This window comes from Elephas maximus, chromosome 13 (genome assembly GCF_024166365.1).
Source record: "Elephas maximus indicus isolate mEleMax1 chromosome 13, mEleMax1 primary haplotype, whole genome shotgun sequence".
Taxonomy (NCBI): Eukaryota; Metazoa; Chordata; class Mammalia; order Proboscidea; family Elephantidae; genus Elephas; species Elephas maximus.
This window is the reverse complement of record NC_064831.1, coordinates 100411003-100435490: the sequence shown is the minus strand read 5'-3', so window position 1 is coordinate 100435490 and position 24488 is coordinate 100411003. Positions and strand designations below refer to the sequence as shown.

The window sequence follows — 24488 nt, the reverse complement described above, 5'->3', positions numbered from 1 at the left end:
CATTGCCTGATTAGGCTGTCAGCAGATCCTGACCTCCTGTGGTATGAACCTGAAACTAGTCATGACGCTCGCGACCCACGTACCGAATGGTATTGAGCCTGGCATTAGCTTTTTGACTCAGATAGTGGTGCTGCTGCCTTTTCTTGAATGCTACAGCGAGGTATCAGGCTACTCCAGTCTTCATCCAATACCAAGATGTCTGGGAAAGACGCCCTGGAGATCCTAAGAGTCCAGTCGCAACTGACACAGGCTTTCAACTAGGGCAAGTCTCTCTGGTTTCTCCAGTAGAGCTGCTACACACTCCCATCCCGTAAAGAGTTGAGAGTTGAAAATATTCTCAAATTCCGTAGACATACCCGACTGGGAACCGGACGATCAAAAATTACTCAAGTGGAAATTCTTCTAGGTTCCTGTGCTTCCTACCTATCCACCCGTGCATATCACCGCCACTTGGTCAATAGGTCAGGTCAAGCTCAAAGCAGGGGACACGTCTCAGCTTTTCCACAAAACCCGACTGCCTCTTGGGCTCCATTTTCACTTGTCTAAGTGTCACCAGAGACAAGGGAGAACCGCCATCATTCACTCACCTTGAGTTCTTTCGGTGGTGAATCTCCTGAAAGCAGGTCTTTCCAAATGACAGAAAAAGACGAAAAGAGCCAAGGAATCAGCATGACCAAAATCGGTCAGGGAGGAGTTTTTGATCACTTGGTGGAGGAAAAAGGGATCCAAACGGGGGTCCACTCTGAAGCAGATCATTAACGTTAGGGAAAAGGAGTTTCTCTCTGGGCCTCAGCGGGATCCTATTGAGCATGATTTTTATGTCATCATCTCTCTTGGAGACAAGTTGAGGTGTCTTCGTTGACCCGAGACATCTCAATCCCCGGGAGAAATCACCTGAGTCTTCAAGTTCCTCACCACCGATATCGTCCATCCAGCCCGCAATCACGCAGGATGAGAAGGTTCGCACATCCTCTTCCGGTTTCCCGGGGACTAGCTTGACCCTCATGAAAGCAGGAAAACAGGCTTCGACCTTGCAATCCTTTGAGGAAGGGCAAAGAAGTAAGTCAGACATCAGACGAGAGACATTCATTGCCTAACAGCTATGCTTTTTCCACATATAGCCCAAAAGACGGACGAAATCAAGACACACACTTCTCGCCCATTAGTGAGACTGCTGACCCTTGACAGAAAGGCAGACGCGTGCCAGATCAAGACAAGGCATAGAGGACTCCGAATGGAGAAAAGTACTCAGGAAGTCCCAGCCAAGAACAGGCTATTCATTTGATCAGCCCCGGCTAATGTCTACGAGGAAGCCGAATCTGTGTCCACAGGCACGGATCCGTGCACGAGCACTTCCAGGAAATGACATCCAAGGGTTCCCAAAACTGGGGATCTTCAAATGAGCTGTGGGACACTCGGAAGAGTGCTTTCACCAAGAATTTGGCCCCCAAATCAACTAGGCATTTCCAGAGTTTGATTTCACCCTTGTGCCATGGAGAGACACAGTCAAGGCCACCTCATTCCCAAAGAATGGGAACACAGGGAACACATCTCCTCCTGTTTATCAACCATCAGAGGATTCCTTGGCACAAAGAGAGCAGGAGTCTTATGGAACCTCTACAGGATTCCAACCAACTCTGTAGGAACAGGGATCTTTGCACATGTGCAAGGCAGCACTTACGCCTGCTTTCACTGTCTAGAGCTCCAGGGAAACATGACCTCCTGTGGCATCAACCTGAAAGTGCTCCTGACCCTCGTGTCCCCTTCACACCTGGCATCGACCCTGACTTTAGATTTTCTACGCAGTTATCTGTGCAGCTACCTTTACTTGAAAGCTGGAGCCAGCTATCAGACTACTGAGTCGCTCATCCAATTTCAAGATTCACGGGAAAAGCGACCTGCAAACCCTGCGAGTCCAGCCGGAACTGACACACGCTTTCAATTACAGCAAGTTGACCAGTCTCCTGTAGAGCTCTGAGCCATTCACATCTCATAAATATCTTGGGAAAATACATTGTTCTAGTTGGCCGTTTCTCCCATTTCGGTAGGCCGTATCGGACTTGGACCCAGGCTATCGCAGATGACTCCAGCGCACATGTTTCAGGATTCTCTGATTCCTAAGTATCCACCCACGCACGTCACCGCCACTTAGTCAACCAGGCAAGGTCAAGCACACACCAGGGGACATGCCTCAGCCTTGTCAGCAAACCCTACTGCCTTTTGTGGTGTATTCTCACTTGCCTAAGTGTCAGATGGGGCCAGGGCAAATCACGGGAAATCCCTCACCTTTTGTCCTCGCAACGGTGAACTCCTTGGAGGCAGGTTTTGCTAAAGGACACAAAAAGAGGAAAAGAGCCAAGGAATCAACCTGACCAAAATCGGCCACCCAGGTGAAAGAAATCAAAATGGGAGTCCGCTCTAAAGAAGATCTGTAAGGCTGGGCCAAAGGACTTTCCCACAGGGCCTCAGCATAACCTCTCTGAGCATGATTTTTAGGTCATCATCTCTCTTCCAGACAGATTATGTCATCATTGACCCCGGCCATATCACTCCCCAGGAAAAATCCCCTGAGACCTGAAGATGCTTACCACAAATGTCTTCCTTCCACCCAGGAAGGACAGTGGATGAGAGCGTTCACACATCATCTTCCAGTTTCCCGGGCAGTTGGCTTGACCCCCATGAAAGCAGGACAAGAGACATCGACCTCACTAACCCTTTGAAAAGGGGAAATCAGTAAGACAGAGATCCCAGAAGAGAAACTCACTTCCCTAAGGCTAGGCTTTCAGCCAGACTTTCGCGAACACATGGACAAAATCAAGACAGCCATTTGCAACCCACTGGGGAGTCTGCTGACCCATGACAGAAGGAGAGAATCATGCAATATTCAGAAGAAGGCAGAGAGGTCTCTGGATGTAGCACAAATTTACAGGAGGACCCAGGCAAAAGGAGCCTTTGCCATTGCTTAAGCCTGACTGATGTGTTGAAGGCAGCCAACTATGCGTCCACGGGCACTGTCCAATGTGTGCGGACTCCCGGGAAATGGCACCCAAGAGTCCCCAGCACCGGGGGATCTTCAAATCAGCTGGAGGACATTTGGAAAAGAATAGCTTTCCAAGAATTCTGCCAACACTTGTTAAATTTGCCACAGTCCTTCAACGCTTTCGTTTCACCACTGAGCCATGGAGAGACACAATCGAATCTACCTCAGGCCCCAATAATCCCCAGAGAGGGAACACATCTCCTCCCGTATATCAAGCATCAGAGGATCCCGTGGGGCACACGGAAAAGGAGTTCTATGGAATCTCTACAAGATTCCAAAGATCTGTCAAGAAAATGATCTTTCCACATGTGGAAGGCAGCAGTTATGCCTGCATTGCCTGATTAGGCTGTCAGCAGATCCTGACCTCCTGTGGTATGAACCTGAAACGAGTCATGACGCTCGCGACCCACGTACCGAATGGTATTGAGCCTGGCATTAGCTTTTTGACTCAGATAGTGGTGCTGCTGCCTTTTCTTGAATGCTACAGCGAGGTATCAGGCTACTCCAGTCTTCATCCAATACCAAGATGTCTGGGAAAGACGCCCTGGAGATCCTAAGAGTCCAGTCGCAACTGACACAGGCTTTCAACTAGGGCAAGTCTCTCTGGTTTCTCCAGTAGAGCTGCTACACACTCCCATCCCGTAAAGAGTTGAGAGTTGAAAATATTCTCAAATTCCGTAGACATACCCGACTGGGAACCGGACGATCAAAAATTACTCAAGTGGAAATTCTTCTAGGTTCCTGTGCTTCCTACCTATCCACCCGTGCATATCACCGCCACTTGGTCAATAGGTCAGGTCAAGCTCAAAGCAGGGGACACGTCTCAGCTTTTCCACAAAACCCGACTGCCTCTTGGGCTCCATTTTCACTTGTCTAAGTGTCACCAGAGACAAGGGAGAACCGCCATCATTCACTCACCTTGAGTTCTTTCGGTGGTGAATCTCCTGAAAGCAGGTCTTTCCAAATGACAGAAAAAGACGAAAAGAGCCAAGGAATCAGCATGACCAAAATCGGTCAGGGAGGAGTTTTTGATCACTTGGTGGAGGAAAAAGGGATCCAAACGGGGGTCCACTCTGAAGCAGATCATTAACGTTAGGGAAAAGGAGTTTCTCTCTGGGCCTCAGCGGGATCCTATTGAGCATGATTTTTATGTCATCATCTCTCTTGGAGACAAGTTGAGGTGTCTTCGTTGACCCGAGACATCTCAATCCCCGGGAGAAATCACCTGAGTCTTCAAGTTCCTCACCACCGATATCGTCCATCCAGCCCGCAATCACGCAGGATGAGAAGGTTCGCACATCCTCTTCCGGTTTCCCGGGGACTAGCTTGACCCTCATGAAAGCAGGAAAACAGGCTTCGACCTTGCAATCCTTTGAGGAAGGGCAAAGAAGTAAGTCAGACATCAGACGAGAGACATTCATTGCCTAACAGCTATGCTTTTTCCACATATAGCCCAAAAGAGGGACGAAATCAAGACACACACTTCTCGCCCATTAGTGAGACTGCTGACCCTTGACAGAAAGGCAGACGCGTGCCAGATCAAGACAAGGCATAGAGGACTCCGAATGGAGAAAAGTACTCAGGAAGTCCCAGCCAAGAACAGGCTATTCATTTGATCAGCCCCGGCTAATGTCTACGAGGAAGCCGAATCTGTGTCCACAGGCACGGATCCGTGCACGAGCACTTCCAGGAAATGACATCCAAGGGTTCCCAAAACTGGGGATCTTCAAATGAGCTGTGGGACACTCGGAAGAGTGCTTTCACCAAGAATTTGGCCCCCAAATCAACTAGGCATTTCCAGAGTTTGATTTCACCCTTGTGCCATGGAGAGACACAGTCAAGGCCACCTCATTCCCAAAGAATGGGAACACAGGGAACACATCTCCTCCTGTTTATCAACCATCAGAGGATTCCTTGGCACAAAGAGAGCAGGAGTCTTATGGAACCTCTACAGGATTCCAACCAACTCTGTAGGAACAGGGATCTTTGCACATGTGCAAGGCAGCACTTACGCCTGCTTTCACTGTCTAGAGCTCCAGGGAAACATGACCTCCTGTGGCATCAACCTGAAAGTGCTCCTGACCCTCGTGTCCCCTTCACACCTGGCATCGACCCTGACTTTAGATTTTCTACGCAGTTATCTGTGCAGCTACCTTTACTTGAAAGCTGGAGCCAGCTATCAGACTACTGAGTCGCTCATCCAATTTCAAGATTCACGGGAAAAGCGACCTGCAAACCCTGCGAGTCCAGCCGGAACTGACACACGCTTTCAATTACAGCAAGTTGACCAGTCTCCTGTAGAGCTCTGAGCCATTCACATCTCATAAATATCTTGGGAAAATACATTGTTCTAGTTGGCCGTTTCTCCCATTTCGGTAGGCCGTATCGGACTTGGACCCAGGCTATCGCAGATGACTCCAGCGCACATGTTTCAGGATTCTCTGATTCCTAAGTATCCACCCACGCACGTCACCGCCACTTAGTCAACCAGGCAAGGTCAAGCACACACCAGGGGACATGCCTCAGCCTTGTCAGCAAACCCTACTGCCTTTTGTGGTGTATTCTCACTTGCCTAAGTGTCAGATGGGGCCAGGGCAAATCACGGGAAATCCCTCACCTTTTGTCCTCGCAACGGTGAACTCCTTGGAGGCAGGTTTTGCTAAAGGACACAAAAAGAGGAAAAGAGCCAAGGAATCAACCTGACCAAAATCGGCCACCCAGGTGAAAGAAATCAAAATGGGAGTCCGCTCTAAAGAAGATCTGTAAGGCTGGGCCAAAGGACTTTCCCACAGGGCCTCAGCATAACCTCTCTGAGCATGATTTTTAGGTCATCATCTCTCTTCCAGACAGATTATGTCATCATTGACCCCGGCCATATCACTCCCCAGGAAAAATCCCCTGAGACCTGAAGATGCTTACCACAAATGTCTTCCTTCCACCCAGGAAGGACAGTGGATGAGAGCGTTCACACATCATCTTCCAGTTTCCCGGGCAGTTGGCTTGACCCCCATGAAAGCAGGACAAGAGACATCGACCTCACTAACCCTTTGAAAAGGGGAAATCAGTAAGACAGAGATCCCAGAAGAGAAACTCACTTCCCTAAGGCTAGGCTTTCAGCCAGACTTTCGCGAACACATGGACAAAATCAAGACAGCCATTTGCAACCCACTGGGGAGTCTGCTGACCCATGACAGAAGGAGAGAATCATGCAATATTCAGAAGAAGGCAGAGAGGTCTCTGGATGTAGCACAAATTTACAGGAGGACCCAGGCAAAAGGAGCCTTTGCCATTGCTTAAGCCTGACTGATGTGTTGAAGGCAGCCAACTATGCGTCCACGGGCACTGTCCAATGTGTGCGGACTCCCGGGAAATGGCACCCAAGAGTCCCCAGCACCGGGGGATCTTCAAATCAGCTGGAGGACATTTGGAAAAGAATAGCTTTCCAAGAATTCTGCCAACACTTGTTAAATTTGCCACAGTCCTTCAACGCTTTCGTTTCACCACTGAGCCATGGAGAGACACAATCGAATCTACCTCAGGCCCCAATAATCCCCAGAGAGGGAACACATCTCCTCCCGTATATCAAGCATCAGAGGATCCCGTGGGGCACACGGAAAAGGAGTTCTATGGAATCTCTACAAGATTCCAAAGATCTGTCAAGAAAATGATCTTTCCACATGTGGAAGGCAGCAGTTATGCCTGCATTGCCTGATTAGGCTGTCAGCAGATCCTGACCTCCTGTGGTATGAACCTGAAACGAGTCATGACGCTCGCGACCCACGTACCGAATGGTATTGAGCCTGGCATTAGCTTTTTGACTCAGATAGTGGTGCTGCTGCCTTTTCTTGAATGCTACAGCGAGGTATCAGGCTACTCCAGTCTTCATCCAATACCAAGATGTCTGGGAAAGACGCCCTGGAGATCCTAAGAGTCCAGTCGCAACTGACACAGGCTTTCAACTAGGGCAAGTCTCTCTGGTTTCTCCAGTAGAGCTGCTACACACTCCCATCCCGTAAAGAGTTGAGAGTTGAAAATATTCTCAAATTCCGTAGACATACCCGACTGGGAACCGGACGATCAAAAATTACTCAAGTGGAAATTCTTCTAGGTTCCTGTGCTTCCTAACTATCCACCCGTGCATATCACCGCCACTGGGTCAATAGGTCAGGTCAAGCTCAAAGCAGGGGACACGTCTCAGCTTTTCCACAAAACCCGACTGCCTCTTGGGCTCCATTTTCACTTGTCTAAGTGTCACCAGAGACAAGGGAGAACCGCCATCATTCACTCACCTTGAGTTCTTTCGGTGGTGAATCTCCTGAAAGCAGGTCTTTCCAAATGACAGAAAAAGACGAAAAGAGCCAAGGAATCAGCATGACCAAAATCGGTCAGGGAGGAGTTTTTGATCACTTGGTGGAGGAAAAAGGGATCCAAACGGGGGTCCACTCTGAAGCAGATCATTAACGTTAGGGAAAAGGAGTTTCTCTCTGGGCCTCAGCGGGATCCTATTGAGCATGATTTTTATGTCATCATCTCTCTTGGAGACAAGTTGAGGTGTCTTCGTTGACCCGAGACATCTCAATCCCCGGGAGAAATCACCTGAGTCTTCAAGTTCCTCACCACCGATATCGTCCATCCAGCCCGCAATCACGCAGGATGAGAAGGTTCGCACATCCTCTTCCGGTTTCCCGGGGACTAGCTTGACCCTCATGAAAGCAGGAAAACAGGCTTCGACCTTGCAATCCTTTGAGGAAGGGCAAAGAAGTAAGTCAGACATCAGACGAGAGACATTCATTGCCTAACAGCTATGCTTTTTCCACATATAGCCCAAAAGAGGGACGAAATCAAGACACACACTTCTCGCCCATTAGTGAGACTGCTGACCCTTGACAGAAAGGCAGACGCGTGCCAGATCAAGACAAGGCATAGAGGACTCCGAATGGAGAAAAGTACTCAGGAAGTCCCAGCCAAGAACAGGCTATTCATTTGATCAGCCCCGGCTAATGTCTACGAGGAAGCCGAATCTGTGTCCACAGGCACGGATCCGTGCACGAGCACTTCCAGGAAATGACATCCAAGGGTTCCCAAAACTGGGGATCTTCAAATGAGCTGTGGGACACTCGGAAGAGTGCTTTCACCAAGAATTTGGCCCCCAAATCAACTAGGCATTTCCAGAGTTTGATTTCACCCTTGTGCCATGGAGAGACACAGTCAAGGCCACCTCATTCCCAAAGAATGGGAACACAGGGAACACATCTCCTCCTGTTTATCAACCATCAGAGGATTCCTTGGCACAAAGAGAGCAGGAGTCTTATGGAACCTCTACAGGATTCCAACCAACTCTGTAGGAACAGGGATCTTTGCACATGTGCAAGGCAGCACTTACGCCTGCTTTCACTGTCTAGAGCTCCAGGGAAACATGACCTCCTGTGGCATCAACCTGAAAGTGCTCCTGACCCTCGTGTCCCCTTCACACCTGGCATCGACCCTGACTTTAGATTTTCTACGCAGTTATCTGTGCAGCTACCTTTACTTGAAAGCTGGAGCCAGCTATCAGACTACTGAGTCGCTCATCCAATTTCAAGATTCACGGGAAAAGCGACCTGCAAATCCTGCGAGTCCAGCCGCAACTGACACACGCTTTCAATTACAGCAAGTTGACCAGTCTCCTGTAGAGCTCTGAGCCATTCACATCTCATAAATATCTTGGGAAAATACATTGTTCTAGTTGGCCGTTTCTCCCATTTCGGTAGGCCGTATCGGACTTGGGCCCAGGCTATCGCAGATGACTCCAGCGCACATGTTTCAGGATTCTCTGATTCCTAAGTATCCACCCACGCACGTCACCGCCACTTAGTCAACCAGGCAAGGTCAAGCACACACCAGGGGACATGCCTCAGCCTTGTCAGCAAACCCTACTGCCTTTTGTGGTGTATCCTCACTTGCCTAAGTGTCAGATGGGGCCAGGGCAAATCACGGGAAATCCCTCACCTTTTGTCCTCGCAACGGTGAACTCCTCGGAGGCAGGTTTTGCTAAAGGACACAAAAAGAGGAAAAGAGCCAAGGAATCAACCTGACCAAAATCGGCCACCCAGGTCTTTTGGATTACTTGGTGCAGGTGAAAGAAATCAAAATGGGAGTCCGCTCTAAAGAAGATCTGTAAGGCTGGGCCAAAGGACTTTCCCACAGGGCCTCAGCATAACCTCTCTGAGCATGATTTTTAGGTCATCGTCTCTCTTCCAGACAGATTATGTCATCATTGACCCCGGCCATATCACTCCCCAGGAAAAATCCCCTGAGACCTGAAGATGCTTACCACAAATGTCTTCCTTCCACCCAGGAAGGACAGTGGATGAGAGCGTTCACACATCATCTTCCAGTTTCCCGGGCAGTTGGCTTGACCCCCATGAAAGCAGGACAAGAGACATCGACCTCACTAACCCTTTGAAAAGGGGAAATCAGTAAGACAGAGATCCCAGAAGAGAAACTCACTTCCCTAAGGCTAGGCTTTCAGCCAGACATTCGCGAACACATGGACAAAATCAAGACAGCCATTTGCAACCCACTGGGGAGTCTGCTGACCCATGACAGAAGGAGAGAATCATGCAATATTCAGAAGAAGGCAGAGAGGTCTCTGGATGTAGCACAAATTTACAGGAGGACCCAGGCAAAAGGAGCCGTTGCCATTGCTTAAGCCTGACTGATGTGTTGAAGGCAGCCAACTATGCGTCCACGGGCACTGTCCAATGTGTGCGGACTCCCGGGAAATGGCACCCAAGAGTCCCCAGCACCGGGGGATCTTCAAATCAGCTGGAGGACATTTGGAAAAGAATAGCTTTCCAAGAATTCTGCCAACACTTGTTAAAATTGCCACAGTCCTTCAACGCTTTCGTTTCACCACTGAGCCATGGAGAGACACAATCGAATCTACCTCAGGCCCCAATAATCCCCAGAGAGGGAACACATCTCCTCCCGTATATCAAGCATCAGAGGATCCCGTGGGGCACACGGAAAAGGAGTTCTATGGAATCTCTACAAGATTCCAAAGATCTGTCAAGAAAATGATCTTTCCACATGTGGAAGGCAGCAGTTATGCCTGCATTGCCTGATTAGGCTGTCAGCAGATCCTGACCTCCTGTGGTATGAACCTGAAACGAGTCATGACGCTCGCGACCCACGTACCGAATGGTATTGAGCCTGGCATTAGCTTTTTGACTCAGATAGTGGTGCTGCTGCCTTTTCTTGAATGCTACAGCGAGGTATCAGGCTACTCCAGTCTTCATCCAATACCAAGATGTCTGGGAAAGACGCCCTGGAGATCCTAAGAGTCCAGTCGCAACTGACACAGGCTTTCAACTAGGGCAAGTCTCTCTGGTTTCTCCAGTAGAGCTGCTACACACTCCCATCCCGTAAAGAGTTGAGAGTTGAAAATATTCTCAAATTCCGTAGACATACCCGACTGGGAACCGGACGATCAAAAATTACTCAAGTGGAAATTCTTCTAGGTTCCTGTGCTTCCTACCTATCCACCCGTGCATATCACCGCCACTTGGTCAATAGGTCAGGTCAAGCTCAAGGCAGGGGACACGTCTCAGCTTTTCCACAAAACCCGACTGCCTCTTGGGCTCCATTTTCACTTGTCTAAGTGTCACCAGAGACAAGGGAGAACCGCCATCATTCACTCACCTTGAGTTCTTTCGGTGGTGAATCTCCTGAAAGCAGGTCTTTCCAAATGACAGAAAAAGACGAAAAGAGCCAAGGAATCAGCATGACCAAAATCGGTCAGGGAGGAGTTTTTGATCACTTGGTGGAGGAAAAAGGGATCCAAACGGGGGTCCACTCTGAAGCAGATCATTAACGTTAGGGAAAAGGAGTTTCTCTCTGGGCCTCAGCGGGATCCTATTGAGCATGATTTTTATGTCATCATCTCTCTTGGAGACAAGTTGAGGTGTCTTCGTTGACCCGAGACATCTCAATCCCCGGGAGAAATCACCTGAGTCTTCAAGTTCCTCACCACCGATATCGTCCATCCAGCCCGCAATCACGCAGGATGAGAAGGTTCGCACATCCTCTTCCGGTTTCCCGGGGACTAGCTTGACCCTCATGAAAGCAGGAAAACAGGCTTCGACCTTGCAATCCTTTGAGGAAGGGCAAAGAAGTAAGTCAGACATCAGACGAGAGACATTCATTGCCTAACAGCTATGCTTGTTCCACATATAGCCCAAAAGAGGGACGAAATCAAGACACACACTTCTCGCCCATTAGTGAGACTGCTGACCCTTGACAGAAAGGCAGACGCGTGCCAGATCAAGACAAGGCATAGAGGACTCCGAATGGAGAAAAGTACTCAGGAAGTCCCAGCCAAGAACAGGCTATTCATTTGATCAGCCCCGGCTAATGTCTACGAGGAAGCCGAATCTGTGTCCACAGGCACGGATCCGTGCACGAGCACTTCCAGGAAATGACATCCAAGGGTTCCCAAAACTGGGGATCTTCAAATGAGCTGTGGGACACTCGGAAGAGTGCTTTCACCAAGAATTTGGCCCCCAAATCAACTAGGCATTTCCAGAGTTTGATTTCACCCTTGTGCCATGGAGAGACACAGTCAAGGCCACCTCATTCCCAAAGAATGGGAACACAGGGAACACATCTCCTCCTGTTTATCAACCATCAGAGGATTCCTTGGCACAAAGAGAGCAGGAGTCTTATGGAACCTCTACAGGATTCCAACCAACTCTGTAGGAACAGGGATCTTTGCACATGTGCAAGGCAGCACTTACGCCTGCTTTCACTGTCTAGAGCTCCAGGGAAACATGACCTCCTGTGGCATCAACCTGAAAGTGCTCCTGACCCTCGTGTCCCCTTCACACCTGGCATCGACCCTGACTTTAGATTTTCTACGCAGTTATCTGTGCAGCTACCTTTACTTGAAAGCTGGAGCCAGCTATCAGACTACTGAGTCGCTCATCCAATTTCAAGATTCACGGGAAAAGCGACCTGCAAATCCTGCGAGTCCAGCCGCAACTGACACACGCTTTCAATTACAGCAAGTTGACCAGTCTCCTGTAGAGCTCTGAGCCATTCACATCTCATAAATATCTTGGGAAAATACATTGTTCTAGTTGGCCGTTTCTCCCATTTCGGTAGGCCGTATCGGACTTGGGCCCAGGCTATCGCAGATGACTCCAGCGCACATGTTTCAGGATTCTCTGATTCCTAAGTATCCACCCACGCACGTCACCGCCACTTAGTCAACCAGGCAAGGTCAAGCACACACCAGGGGACATGCCTCAGCCTTGTCAGCAAACCCTACTGCCTTTTGTGGTGTATCCTCACTTGCCTAAGTGTCAGATGGGGCCAGGGCAAATCACGGGAAATCCCTCACCTTTTGTCCTCGCAACGGTGAACTCCTCGGAGGCAGGTTTTGCTAAAGGACACAAAAAGAGGAAAAGAGCCAAGGAATCAACCTGACCAAAATCGGCCACCCAGGTCTTTTGGATTACTTGGTGCAGGTGAAAGAAATCAAAATGGGAGTCCGCTCTAAAGAAGATCTGTAAGGCTGGGCCAAAGGACTTTCCCACAGGGCCTCAGCATAACCTCTCTGAGCATGATTTTTAGGTCATCGTCTCTCTTCCAGACAGATTATGTCATCATTGACCCCGGCCATATCACTCCCCAGGAAAAATCCCCTGAGACCTGAAGATGCTTACCACAAATGTCTTCCTTCCACCCAGGAAGGACAGTGGATGAGAGCGTTCACACATCATCTTCCAGTTTCCCGGGCAGTTGGCTTGACCCCCATGAAAGCAGGACAAGAGACATCGACCTCACTAACCCTTTGAAAAGGGGAAATCAGTAAGACAGAGATCCCAGAAGAGAAACTCACTTCCCTAAGGCTAGGCTTTCAGCCAGACATTCGCGAACACATGGACAAAATCAAGACAGCCATTTGCAACCCACTGGGGAGTCTGCTGACCCATGACAGAAGGAGAGAATCATGCAATATTCAGAAGAAGGCAGAGAGGTCTCTGGATGTAGCACAAATTTACAGGAGGACCCAGGCAAAAGGAGCCGTTGCCATTGCTTAAGCCTGACTGATGTGTTGAAGGCAGCCAACTATGCGTCCACGGGCACTGTCCAATGTGTGCGGACTCCCGGGAAATGGCACCCAAGAGTCCCCAGCACCGGGGGATCTTCAAATCAGCTGGAGGACATTTGGAAAAGAATAGCTTTCCAAGAATTCTGCCAACACTTGTTAAAATTGCCACAGTCCTTCAACGCTTTCGTTTCACCACTGAGCCATGGAGAGACACAATCGAATCTACCTCAGGCCCCAATAATCCCCAGAGAGGGAACACATCTCCTCCCGTATATCAAGCATCAGAGGATCCCGTGGGGCACACGGAAAAGGAGTTCTATGGAATCTCTACAAGATTCCAAAGATCTGTCAAGAAAATGATCTTTCCACATGTGGAAGGCAGCAGTTATGCCTGCATTGCCTGATTAGGCTGTCAGCAGATCCTGACCTCCTGTGGTATGAACCTGAAACGAGTCATGACGCTCGCGACCCACGTACCGAATGGTATTGAGCCTGGCATTAGCTTTTTGACTCAGATAGTGGTGCTGCTGCCTTTTCTTGAATGCTACAGCGAGGTATCAGGCTACTCCAGTCTTCATCCAATACCAAGATGTCTGGGAAAGACGCCCTGGAGATCCTAAGAGTCCAGTCGCAACTGACACAGGCTTTCAACTAGGGCAAGTCTCTCTGGTTTCTCCAGTAGAGCTGCTACACACTCCCATCCCGTAAAGAGTTGAGAGTTGAAAATATTCTCAAATTCCGTAGACATACCCGACTGGGAACCGGACGATCAAAAATTACTCAAGTGGAAATTCTTCTAGGTTCCTGTGCTTCCTACCTATCCACCCGTGCATATCACCGCCACTTGGTCAATAGGTCAGGTCAAGCTCAAGGCAGGGGACACGTCTCAGCTTTTCCACAAAACCCGACTGCCTCTTGGGCTCCATTTTCACTTGTCTAAGTGTCACCAGAGACAAGGGAGAACCGCCATCATTCACTCACCTTGAGTTCTTTCGGTGGTGAATCTCCTGAAAGCAGGTCTTTCCAAATGACAGAAAAAGACGAAAAGAGCCAAGGAATCAGCATGACCAAAATCGGTCAGGGAGGAGTTTTTGATCACTTGGTGGAGGAAAAAGGGATCCAAACGGGGGTCCACTCTGAAGCAGATCATTAACGTTAGGGAAAAGGAGTTTCTCTCTGGGCCTCAGCGGGATCCTATTGAGCATGATTTTTATGTCATCATCTCTCTTGGAGACAAGTTGAGGTGTCTTCGTTGACCCGAGACATCTCAATCCCCGGGAGAAATCACCTGAGTCTTCAAGTTCCTCACCACCGATATCGTCCATCCAGCCCGCAATCACGCAGGATGAGAAGGTTCGCACATCCTCTTCCGGTTTCCCGGGGACTAGCTTGACCCTCATGAAAGCAGGAAAACAGGCTTCGACCTTGCAATCCTTTGAGGAAGGGCAAAGAAGTAAGTCAGACATCAGACGAGAGACATTCATTGCCTAACAGCTATGCTTTTTCCACATATAGCCCAAAAGAGGGACGAAATCAAGACACACACTTCTCGCCCATTAGTGAGACTGCTGACCCTTGACAGAAAGGCAGACGCGTGCCAGATCAAGACAAGGCATAGAGGACTCCGAATGGAGAAAAGTACTCAGGAAGTCCCAGCCAAGAACAGGCTATTCATTTGATCAGCCCCGGCTAATGTCTACGAGGAAGCCGAATCTGTGTCCACAGGCACGGATCCGTGCACGAGCACTTCCAGGAAATGACATCCAAGGGTTCCCAAAACTGGGGATCTTCAAATGAGCTGTGGGACACTCGGAAGAGTGCTTTCACCAAGAATTTGGCCCCCAAATCAACTAGGCATTTCCAGAGTTTGATTTCACCCTTGTGCCATGGAGAGACACAGTCAAGGCCACCTCATTCCCAAAGAATGGGAACACAGGGAACACATCTCCTCCTGTTTATCAACCATCAGAGGATTCCTTGGCACAAAGAGAGCAGGAGTCTTATGGAACCTCTACAGGATTCCAACCAACTCTGTAGGAACAGGGATCTTTGCACATGTGCAAGGCAGCACTTACGCCTGCTTTCACTGTCTAGAGCTCCAGGGAAACATGACCTCCTGTGGCATCAACCTGAAAGTGCTCCTGACCCTCGTGTCCCCTTCACACCTGGCATCGACCCTGACTTTAGATTTTCTACGCAGTTATCTGTGCAGCTACCTTTACTTGAAAGCTGGAGCCAGCTATCAGACTACTGAGTCGCTCATCCAATTTCAAGATTCACGGGAAAAGCGACCTGCAAATCCTGCGAGTCCAGCCGCAACTGACACACGCTTTCAATTACAGCAAGTTGACCAGTCTCCTGTAGAGCTCTGAGCCATTCACATCTCATAAATATCTTGGGAAAATACATTGTTCTAGTTGGCCGTTTCTCCCATTTCGGTAGGCCGTATCGGACTTGGGCCCAGGCTATCGCAGATGACTCCAGCGCACATGTTTCAGGATTCTCTGATTCCTAAGTATCCACCCACGCACGTCACCGCCACTTAGTCAACCAGGCAAGGTCAAGCACACACCAGGGGACATGCCTCAGCCTTGTCAGCAAACCCTACTGCCTTTTGTGGTGTATCCTCACTTGCCTAAGTGTCAGATGGGGCCAGGGCAAATCACGGGAAATCCCTCACCTTTTGTCCTCGCAACGGTGAACTCCTCGGAGGCAGGTTTTGCTAAAGGACACAAAAAGAGGAAAAGAGCCAAGGAATCAACCTGACCAAAATCGGCCACCCAGGTCTTTTGGATTACTTGGTGCAGGTGAAAGAAATCAAAATGGGAGTCCGCTCTAAAGAAGATCTGTAAGGCTGGGCCAAAGGACTTTCCCACAGGGCCTCAGCATAACCTCTCTGAGCATGATTTTTAGGTCATCGTCTCTCTTCCAGACAGATTATGTCATCATTGACCCCGGCCATATCACTCCCCAGGAAAAATCCCCTGAGACCTGAAGATGCTTACCACAAATGTCTTCCTTCCACCCAGGAAGGACAGTGGATGAGAGCGTTCACACATCATCTTCCAGTTTCCCGGGCAGTTGGCTTGACCCCCATGAAAGCAGGACAAGAGACATCGACCTCACTAACCCTTTGAAAAGGGGAAATCAGTAAGACAGAGATCCCAGAAGAGAAACTCACTTCCCTAAGGCTAGGCTTTCAGCCAGACATTCGCGAACACATGGACAAAATCAAGACAGCCATTTGCAACCCACTGGGGAGTCTGCTGACCCATGACAGAAGGAGAGAATCATGCAATATTCAGAAGAAGGCAGAGAGGTCTCTGGATGTAGCACAAATTTACAGGAGGACCCAGGCAAAAGGAGCCTTTGCCATTGCTTAAGCCTGACTGATGTGTTGAAGGCAGCCAACTATGCGTCCACGGGCACTGTCCAATGTGTGCGGACTCCCGGGAAATGGCACCCAAGAGTCCCCAGCACCGGGGGATCTTCAAATCAGCTGGAGGACATTTGGAAAAGAATAGCTTTCCAAGAATTCTGCCAACACTTGTTAAAATTGCCACAGTCCTTCAACGCTTTCGTTTCACCACTGAGCCATGGAGAGACACAATCGAATCTACCTCAGGCCCCAATAATCCCCAGAGAGGGAACACATCTCCTCCCGTATATCAAGCATCAGAGGATCCCGTGGGGCACACGGAAAAGGAGTTCTATGGAATCTCTACAAGATTCCAAAGATCTGTCAAGAAAATGATCTTTCCACATGTGGAAGGCAGCAGTTATGCCTGCATTGCCTGATTAGGCTGTCAGCAGATCCTGACCTCCTGTGGTATGAACCTGAAACGAGTCATGACGCTCGCGACCCACGTACCGAATGGTATTGAGCCTGGCATTAGCTTTTTGACTCAGGTAGTGGTGCTGCTGCCTTTTCTTGAATGCTACAGCGAGGTATCAGGCTACTCCAGTCTTCATCCAATACCAAGATGTCTGGGAAAGACGCCCTGGAGATCCTAAGAGTCCAGTCGCAACTGACACAGGCTTTCAACTAGGGCAAGTCTCTCTGGTTTCTCCAGTAGAGCTGCTACACACTCCCATCCCGTAAAGAGTTGAGAGTTGAAAATATTCTCAAATTCCGTAGACATACCCGACTGGGAACCGGACGATCAAAAATTACTCAAGTGGAAATTCTTCTAGGTTCCTGTGCTTCCTACCTATCCACCCGTGCATATCACCGCCACTTGGTCAATAGGTCAGGTCAAGCTCAAGGCAGGGGACACGTCTCAGCTTTTCCACAAAACCCGACTGCCTCTTGGGCTCCATTTTCACTTGTCTAAGTGTCACCAGAGACAAGGGAGAACCGCCATCATTCACTCACCTTGAGTTCTTTCGGTGGTGAATCTCCTGAAAGCAGGTCTTTCCAAATGACAGAAAAAGACGAAAAGAGCCAAGGAATCAGCATGACCAAAATCGGTCAGGGAGGAGTTTTTGATCACTTGGTGGAGGAAAAAGGGATCCAAACGGGGGTCCACTCTGAAGCAGATCATTAACGTTAGGGAAAAGGAGTTTCTCTCTGGGCCTCAGCGGGATCCTATTGAGCATGATTTTTATGTCATCATCTCTCTTGGAGACAAGTTGAGGTGTCTTCGTTGACCCGAGACATCTCAATCCCCGGGAGAAATCACCTGAGTCTTCAAGTTCCTCACCACCGATATCGTCCATCCAGCCCGCAATCACGCAGGATGAGAAGGTTCGCACATCCTCTTCCGGTTTCCCGGGGACTAGCTTGACCCTCATGAAAGCAGGAAAACAGGCTTCGACCTTGCAATCCTTTGAGGAAGGGCAAAGAAGTAAGTCAGACATCAGACGAGAGACATTCATTGCCTAACAGCTATGCTTTTTCCACATATAGCCCAAAAGAGGGACGAAATCAAGACACACACTTCTCGCCCATTAGTGAGACTGCTGACCCTTGACAGAAAGGCAGACGCGTGCCAGATCAAGACAAGGCATAGAGGACTCCGAATGGAGAAAAGTACTCAGGAAGTCCCAGCCAAGAACAGGCTATTCATTTGATCAGCCCCGGCTAATGTCTACGAGGAAGCCGAATCTGTGTCCACAGGCACGGATCCGTGCACGAGCACTTCCAGGAAATGACATCCAAGGGTTCCCAAAACTGGGGATCTTCAAATGAGCTGTGGGACACTCGGAAGAGTGCTTTCACCAAGAATTTGGCCCCCAAATCAACTAGGCATTTCCAGAGTTTGATTTCACCCTTGTGCCATGGAGAGACACAGTCAAGGCCACCTCATTCCCAAAGAATGGGAGCACAGGGAACACATCTCCTCCTGTTTATCAACCATCAGAGGATTCCTTGGCACAAAGAGAGCAGGAGTCTTATGGAACCTCTACAGGATTCCAACCAACTCTGTAGGAACAGGGATCTTTGCACATGTGCAAGGCAGCACTTACGCCTGCTTTCACTGTCTAGAGCTCCAGGGAAACATGACCTCCTGTGGCATCAACCTGAAAGTGCTCCTGACCCTCGTGTCCCCTTCACACCTGGCATCGACCCTGACTTTAGATTTTCTACGCAGTTATCTGTGCAGCTACCTTTACTTGAAAGCTGGAGCCAGCTATCAGACTACTGAGTCGCTCATCCAATTTCAAGATTCACGGGAAAAGCGACCTGCAAATCCTGCGAGTCCAGCCGCAACTGACACACGCTTTCAATTACAGCAAGTTGACCAGTCTCCTGTAGAGCTCTGAGCCATTCACATCTCATAAATATCTTGGGAAAATACATTGTTCTAGTTGGCCGTTTCTCCCATTTCGGTAGGCCGTATCGGACTTGGGCCCAGGCTATCGCAGATGACTCCAGCGCACATGTTTCAGGATTCTCTGATTCCTAAGTATCCACCCACGCACGTCACCGCCACTTAGTCAACCAGGCAAGGTCAAGCACACACCAGGGGACATGCCTCAGCCTTGTCAGCAAACCCTACTGCCTTTTGTGGTGTATCCTCACTTGCCTAAGTGTCAGATGGGGCCAGGGCAAATCACGGGAAATCCCTCACCTTTTGTCCTCGCAACGGTGAACTCCTCGGAGGCAGGTTTTGCTAAAGGACACAAAAAGAGGAAAAGAGCCAAGGAATCAACCTGACCAAAATCGGCCACCCAGGTCTTTTGGATTACTTGGTGCAGGTGAAAGAAATCAAAATGGGAGTCCGCTCTAAAGAAGATCTGTAAGGCTGGGCCAAAGGACTTTCCCACAGGGCCTCAGCATAACCTCTCTGAGCATGATTTTTAGGTCATCATCTCTCTTCCAGACAGATTATGTCATCATTGACCCCGGCCATATCACTCCCCAGGAAAAATCCCCTGAGACCTGAAGATGCTTACCACAAATGTCTTCCTTCCACCCAGGAAGGACAGTGGATGAGAGCGTTCACACATCATCTTCCAGTTTCCCGGGCAGTTGGCTTGACCCCCATGAAAGCAGGACAAGAGACATCGACCTCACTAACCCTTTGAAAAGGGGAAATCAGTAAGACAGAGATCCCAGAAGAGAAACTCACTTCCCTAAGGCTAGGCTTTCAGCCAGACATTCGCGAACACATGGACAAAATCAAGACAGCCATTTGCAACCCACTGGGGAGTCTGCTGACCCATGACAGAAGGAGAGAATCATGCAATATTCAGAAGAAGGCAGAGAGGTCTCTGGATGTAGCACAAATTTACAGGAGGACCCAGGCAAAAGGAGCCGTTGCCATTGCTTAAGCCTGACTGATGTGTTGAAGGCAGCCAACTATGCGTCCACGGGCACTGTCCAATGTGTGCGGACTCCCGGGAAATGGCACCCAAGAGTCCCCAGCACCGGGGGATCTTCAAATCAGCTGGAGGACATTTGGAAAAGAATAGCTTTCCAAGAATTCTGCCAACACTTGTTAAAATTGCCACAGTCCTTCAACGCTTTCGTTTCACCACTGAGCCATGGAGAGACACAATCGAATCTACCTCAGGCCCCAATAATCCCCAGAGAGGGAACACATCTCCTCCCGTATATCAAGCATCAGAGGATCCCGTGGGGCACACGGAAAAGGAGTTCTATGGAATCTCTACAAGATTCCAAAGATCTGTCAAGAAAATGATCTTTCCACATGTGGAAGGCAGCAGTTATGCCTGCATTGCCTGATTAGGCTGTCAGCAGATCCTGACCTCCTGTGGTATGAACCTGAAACTAGTCATGACGCTCGCGACCCACGTACCGAATGGTATTGAGCCTGGCATTAGCTTTTTGACTCAGGTAGTGGTGCTGCTGCCTTTTCTTGAATGCTACAGCGAGGTATCAGGCTACTCCAGTCTTCATCCAATACCAAGATGTCTGGGAAAGACGCCCTGGAGATCCTAAGAGTCCAGTCGCAACTGACACAGGCTTTCAACTAGGGCAAGTCTCTCTGGTTTCTCCAGTAGAGCTGCTACACACTCCCATCCCGTAAAGAGTTGAGAGTTGAAAATATTCTCAAATTCCGTAGACATAACCGACTGGGAACCGGACGATCAAAAATTACTCAAGTGGAAATTCTTCTAGGTTCCTGTGCTTCCTAACTATCCACCCGTGCATATCACCGCCACTTGGTCAATAGGTCAGGTCAAGCTCAAAGCAGGGGACACGTCTCAGCTTTTCCACAAAACCCGACTGCCTCTTGGGCTCCATTTTCACTTGTCTAAGTGTCACCAGAGACAAGGGAGAACCGCCATCATTCACTCACCTTGAGTTCTTTCGGTGGTGAATCTCCTGAAAGCAGGTCTTTCCAAATGACAGAAAAAGACGAAAAGAGCCAAGGAATCAGCATGACCAAAATCGGTCAGGGAGGAGTTTTTGATCACTTGGTGGAGGAAAAAGGGATCCAAACGGGGGTCCACTCTGAAGCAGATCATTAACGTTAGGGAAAAGGAGTTTCTCTCTGGGCCTCAGCGGGATCCTATTGAGCATGATTTTTATGTCATCATCTCTCTTGGAGACAAGTTGAGGTGTCTTCGTTGACCCGAGACATCTCAATCCCCGGGAGAAATCACCTGAGTCTTCAAGTTCCTCACCACCGATATCGTCCATCCAGCCCGCAATCACGCAGGATGAGAAGGTTCGCACATCCTCTTCCGGTTTCCCGGGGACTAGCTTGACCCTCATGAAAGCAGGAAAACAGGCTTCGACCTTGCAATCCTTTGAGGAAGGGCAAAGAAGTAAGTCAGACATCAGACGAGAGACATTCATTGCCTAACAGCTATGCTTTTTCCACATATAGCCCAAAAGACGGACGAAATCAAGACACACACTTCTCGCCCATTAGTGAGACTGCTGACCCTTGACAGAAAGGCAGACGCGTGCCAGATCAAGACAAGGCATAGAGGACTCCGAATGGAGAAAAGTACTCAGGAAGTCCCAGCCAAGAACAGGCTATTCATTTGATCAGCCCCGGCTAATGTCTACGAGGAAGCCGAATCTGTGTCCACAGGCACGGATCCGTGCACGAGCACTTCCAGGAAATGACATCCAAGGGTTCCCAAAACTGGGGATCTTCAAATGAGCTGTGGGACACTCGGAAGAGTGCTTTCACCAAGAATTTGGCCCCCAAATCAACTAGGCATTTCCAGAGTTTGATTTCACCCTTGTGCCATGGAGAGACACAGTCAAGGCCACCTCATTCCCAAAGAATGGGAACACAGGGAACACATCTCCTCCTGTTTATCAACCATCAGAGGATTCCTTGGCACAAAGAGAGCAGGAGTCTTATGGAACCTCTACAGGATTCCAACCAACTCTGTAGGAACAGGGATCTTTGCACATGTGCAAGGCAGCACTTACGCCTGCTTTCACTGTCTAGAGCTCCAGGGAAACATGACCTCCTGTGGCATCAACCTGAAAGTGCTCCTGACCCTCGTGTCCCCTTCACACCTGGCATCGACCCTGACTTTAGATTTTCTACGCAGTTATCTGTGCAGCTACCTTTACTTGAAAGCTGGAGCCAGCTATCAGACTACTGAGTCGCTCATCCAATTTCAAGATTCACGGGAAAAGCGACCTGCAAATCCTGCGAGTCCAGCCGCAACTGACACACGCTTTCAATTACAGCAAGTTGACCAGTCTCCTGTAGAGCTCTGAGCCATTCACATCTCATAAATATCTTGGGAAAATACATTGTTCTAGTTGGCCGTTTCTCCCATTTCGGTAGGCCGTATCGGACTTGGGCCCAGGCTATCGCAGATGACTCCAGCGCACATGTTTCAGGATTCTCTGATTCCTAAGTATCCACCCACGCACGTCACCGCCACTTAGTCAACCAGGCAAGGTCAAGCACACACCAGGGGACATGCCTCAGCCTTGTCAGCAAACCCTACTGCCTTTTGTGGTGTATCCTCACTTGCCTAAGTGTCAGATGGGGCCAGGGCAAATCACGGGAAATCCCTCACCTTTTGTCCTCGCAACGGTGAACTCCTCGGAGGCAGGTTTTGCTAAAGGACACAAAAAGAGGAAAAGAGCCAAGGAATCAACCTGACCAAAATCGGCCACCCAGGTCTTTTGGATTACTTGGTGCAGGTGAAAGAAATCAAAATGGGAGTCCGCTCTAAAGAAGATCTGTAAGGCTGGGCCAAAGGACTTTCCCACAGGGCCTCAGCATAACCTCTCTGAGCATGATTTTTAGGTCATCATCTCTCTTCCAGACAGATTATGTCATCATTGACCCCAGCCATATCACTCCCCAGGAAAAATCCCCTGAGACCTGAAGATGCTTACCACAAATGTCTTCCTTCCACCCAGGAAGGACAGTGGATGAGAGCGTTCACACATCATCTTCCAGTTTCCCGGGCAGTTGGCTTGACCCCCATGAAAGCAGGACAAGAGACATCGACCTCACTAACCCTTTGAAAAGGGGAAATCAGTAAGACAGAGATCCCAGAAGAGAAACTCACTTCCCTAAGGCTAGGCTTTCAGCCAGACATTCGCGAACACATGGACAAAATCAAGACAGCCATTTGCAACCCACTGGGGAGTCTGCTGACCCATGACAGAAGGAGAGAATCATGCAATATTCAGAAGAAGGCAGAGAGGTCTCTGGATGTAGCACAAATTTACAGGAGGACCCAGGCAAAAGGAGCCTTTGCCATTGCTTAAGCCTGACTGATGTGTTGAAGGCAGCCAACTATGCGTCCACGGGCACTGTCCAATGTGTGCGGACTCCCGGGAAATGGCACCCAAGAGTCCCCAGCACCGGGGGATCTTCAAATCAGCTGGAGGACATTTGGAAAAGAATAGCTTTCCAAGAATTCTGCCAACACTTGTTAAAATTGCCACAGTCCTTCAACGCTTTCGTTTCACCACTGAGCCATGGAGAGACACAATCGAATCTACCTCAGGCCCCAATAATCCCCAGAGAGGGAACACATCTCCTCCCGTATATCAAGCATCAGAGGATCCCGTGGGGCACACGGAAAAGGAGTTCTATGGAATCTCTACAAGATTCCAAAGATCTGTCAAGAAAATGATCTTTCCACATGTGGAAGGCAGCAGTTATGCCTGCATTGCCTGATTAGGCTGTCAGCAGATCCTGACCTCCTGTGGTATGAACCTGAAACGAGTCATGACGCTCGCGACCCACGTACCGAATGGTATTGAGCCTGGCATTAGCTTTTTGACTCAGGTAGTGGTGCTGCTGCCTTTTCTTGAATGCTACAGCGAGGTATCAGGCTACTCCAGTCTTCATCCAATACCAAGATGTCTGGGAAAGACGCCCTGGAGATCCTAAGAGTCCAGTCGCAACTGACACAGGCTTTCAACTAGGGCAAGTCTCTCTGGTTTCTCCAGTAGAGCTGCTACACACTCCCATCCCGTAAAGAGTTGAGAGTTGAAAATATTCTCAAATTCCGTAGACATACCCGACTGGGAACCGGACGATCAAAAATTACTCAAGTGGAAATTCTTCTAGGTTCCTGTGCTTCCTACCTATCCACCCGTGCATATCACCGCCACTTGGTCAATAGGTCAGGTCAAGCTCAAAGCAGGGGACACGTCTCAGCTTTTCCACAAAACCCGACTGCCTCTTGGGCTCCATTTTCACTTGTCTAAGTGTCACCAGAGACAAGGGAGAACCGCCATCATTCACTCACCTTGAGTTCTTTCGGTGGTGAATCTCCTGAAAGCAGGTCTTTCCAAATGACAGAAAAAGACGAAAAGAGCCAAGGAATCAGCATGACCAAAATCGGTCAGGGAGGAGTTTTTGATCACTTGGTGGAGGAAAAAGGGATCCAAACGGGGGTCCACTCTGAAGCAGATCATTAACGTTAGGGAAAAGGAGT

At 49.3% G+C, this 24488-nt stretch overlaps 14 non-coding genes across 14 annotated transcripts; all 14 read right to left on the bottom strand.

The window, feature by feature from the left end:
- Nucleotides 1-784: 784 nt before the first annotated feature.
- LOC126057512 (small nucleolar RNA SNORD115) lies at nucleotides 785-865 on the bottom strand. Its single transcript, XR_007512596.1, has one exon. It is a non-coding gene; the product is annotated as a small nucleolar RNA SNORD115 (small nucleolar RNA).
- Nucleotides 866-2460: 1595 nt separating this feature from the next.
- On the bottom strand, nucleotides 2461-2538 carry LOC126057878 (small nucleolar RNA SNORD115). Its single transcript, XR_007512951.1, has one exon. It is a non-coding gene; the product is annotated as a small nucleolar RNA SNORD115 (small nucleolar RNA).
- Nucleotides 2539-4155: 1617 nt separating this feature from the next.
- On the bottom strand, nucleotides 4156-4236 carry LOC126057509 (small nucleolar RNA SNORD115). The gene has a single exon (XR_007512594.1). It is a non-coding gene; the product is annotated as a small nucleolar RNA SNORD115 (small nucleolar RNA).
- Nucleotides 4237-5831: 1595 nt separating this feature from the next.
- On the bottom strand, nucleotides 5832-5909 carry LOC126057877 (small nucleolar RNA SNORD115). Its single transcript, XR_007512950.1, has one exon. It is a non-coding gene; the product is annotated as a small nucleolar RNA SNORD115 (small nucleolar RNA).
- A 1617-nt stretch (nucleotides 5910-7526) lies between these two features.
- LOC126057508 (small nucleolar RNA SNORD115) lies at nucleotides 7527-7607 on the bottom strand. Its single transcript, XR_007512593.1, has one exon. It is a non-coding gene; the product is annotated as a small nucleolar RNA SNORD115 (small nucleolar RNA).
- Nucleotides 7608-9225: 1618 nt separating this feature from the next.
- On the bottom strand, nucleotides 9226-9303 carry LOC126057943 (small nucleolar RNA SNORD115). The gene has a single exon (XR_007513017.1). It is a non-coding gene; the product is annotated as a small nucleolar RNA SNORD115 (small nucleolar RNA).
- Nucleotides 9304-10920: 1617 nt separating this feature from the next.
- Nucleotides 10921-11001, bottom strand: LOC126057507 (small nucleolar RNA SNORD115). The gene has a single exon (XR_007512592.1). It is a non-coding gene; the product is annotated as a small nucleolar RNA SNORD115 (small nucleolar RNA).
- Nucleotides 11002-12619: 1618 nt separating this feature from the next.
- On the bottom strand, nucleotides 12620-12697 carry LOC126057942 (small nucleolar RNA SNORD115). Its single transcript, XR_007513015.1, has one exon. It is a non-coding gene; the product is annotated as a small nucleolar RNA SNORD115 (small nucleolar RNA).
- A 1617-nt stretch (nucleotides 12698-14314) lies between these two features.
- Nucleotides 14315-14395, bottom strand: LOC126057506 (small nucleolar RNA SNORD115). Its single transcript, XR_007512591.1, has one exon. It is a non-coding gene; the product is annotated as a small nucleolar RNA SNORD115 (small nucleolar RNA).
- A 1618-nt stretch (nucleotides 14396-16013) lies between these two features.
- On the bottom strand, nucleotides 16014-16091 carry LOC126057941 (small nucleolar RNA SNORD115). Its single transcript, XR_007513014.1, has one exon. It is a non-coding gene; the product is annotated as a small nucleolar RNA SNORD115 (small nucleolar RNA).
- Nucleotides 16092-17708: 1617 nt separating this feature from the next.
- Nucleotides 17709-17789, bottom strand: LOC126057505 (small nucleolar RNA SNORD115). The gene has a single exon (XR_007512590.1). It is a non-coding gene; the product is annotated as a small nucleolar RNA SNORD115 (small nucleolar RNA).
- Nucleotides 17790-19407: 1618 nt separating this feature from the next.
- LOC126057876 (small nucleolar RNA SNORD115) lies at nucleotides 19408-19485 on the bottom strand. The gene has a single exon (XR_007512948.1). It is a non-coding gene; the product is annotated as a small nucleolar RNA SNORD115 (small nucleolar RNA).
- A 1617-nt stretch (nucleotides 19486-21102) lies between these two features.
- On the bottom strand, nucleotides 21103-21183 carry LOC126057504 (small nucleolar RNA SNORD115). Its single transcript, XR_007512589.1, has one exon. It is a non-coding gene; the product is annotated as a small nucleolar RNA SNORD115 (small nucleolar RNA).
- Nucleotides 21184-22801: 1618 nt separating this feature from the next.
- LOC126057875 (small nucleolar RNA SNORD115) lies at nucleotides 22802-22879 on the bottom strand. The gene has a single exon (XR_007512947.1). It is a non-coding gene; the product is annotated as a small nucleolar RNA SNORD115 (small nucleolar RNA).
- Nucleotides 22880-24488: the final 1609 nt, after the last annotated feature.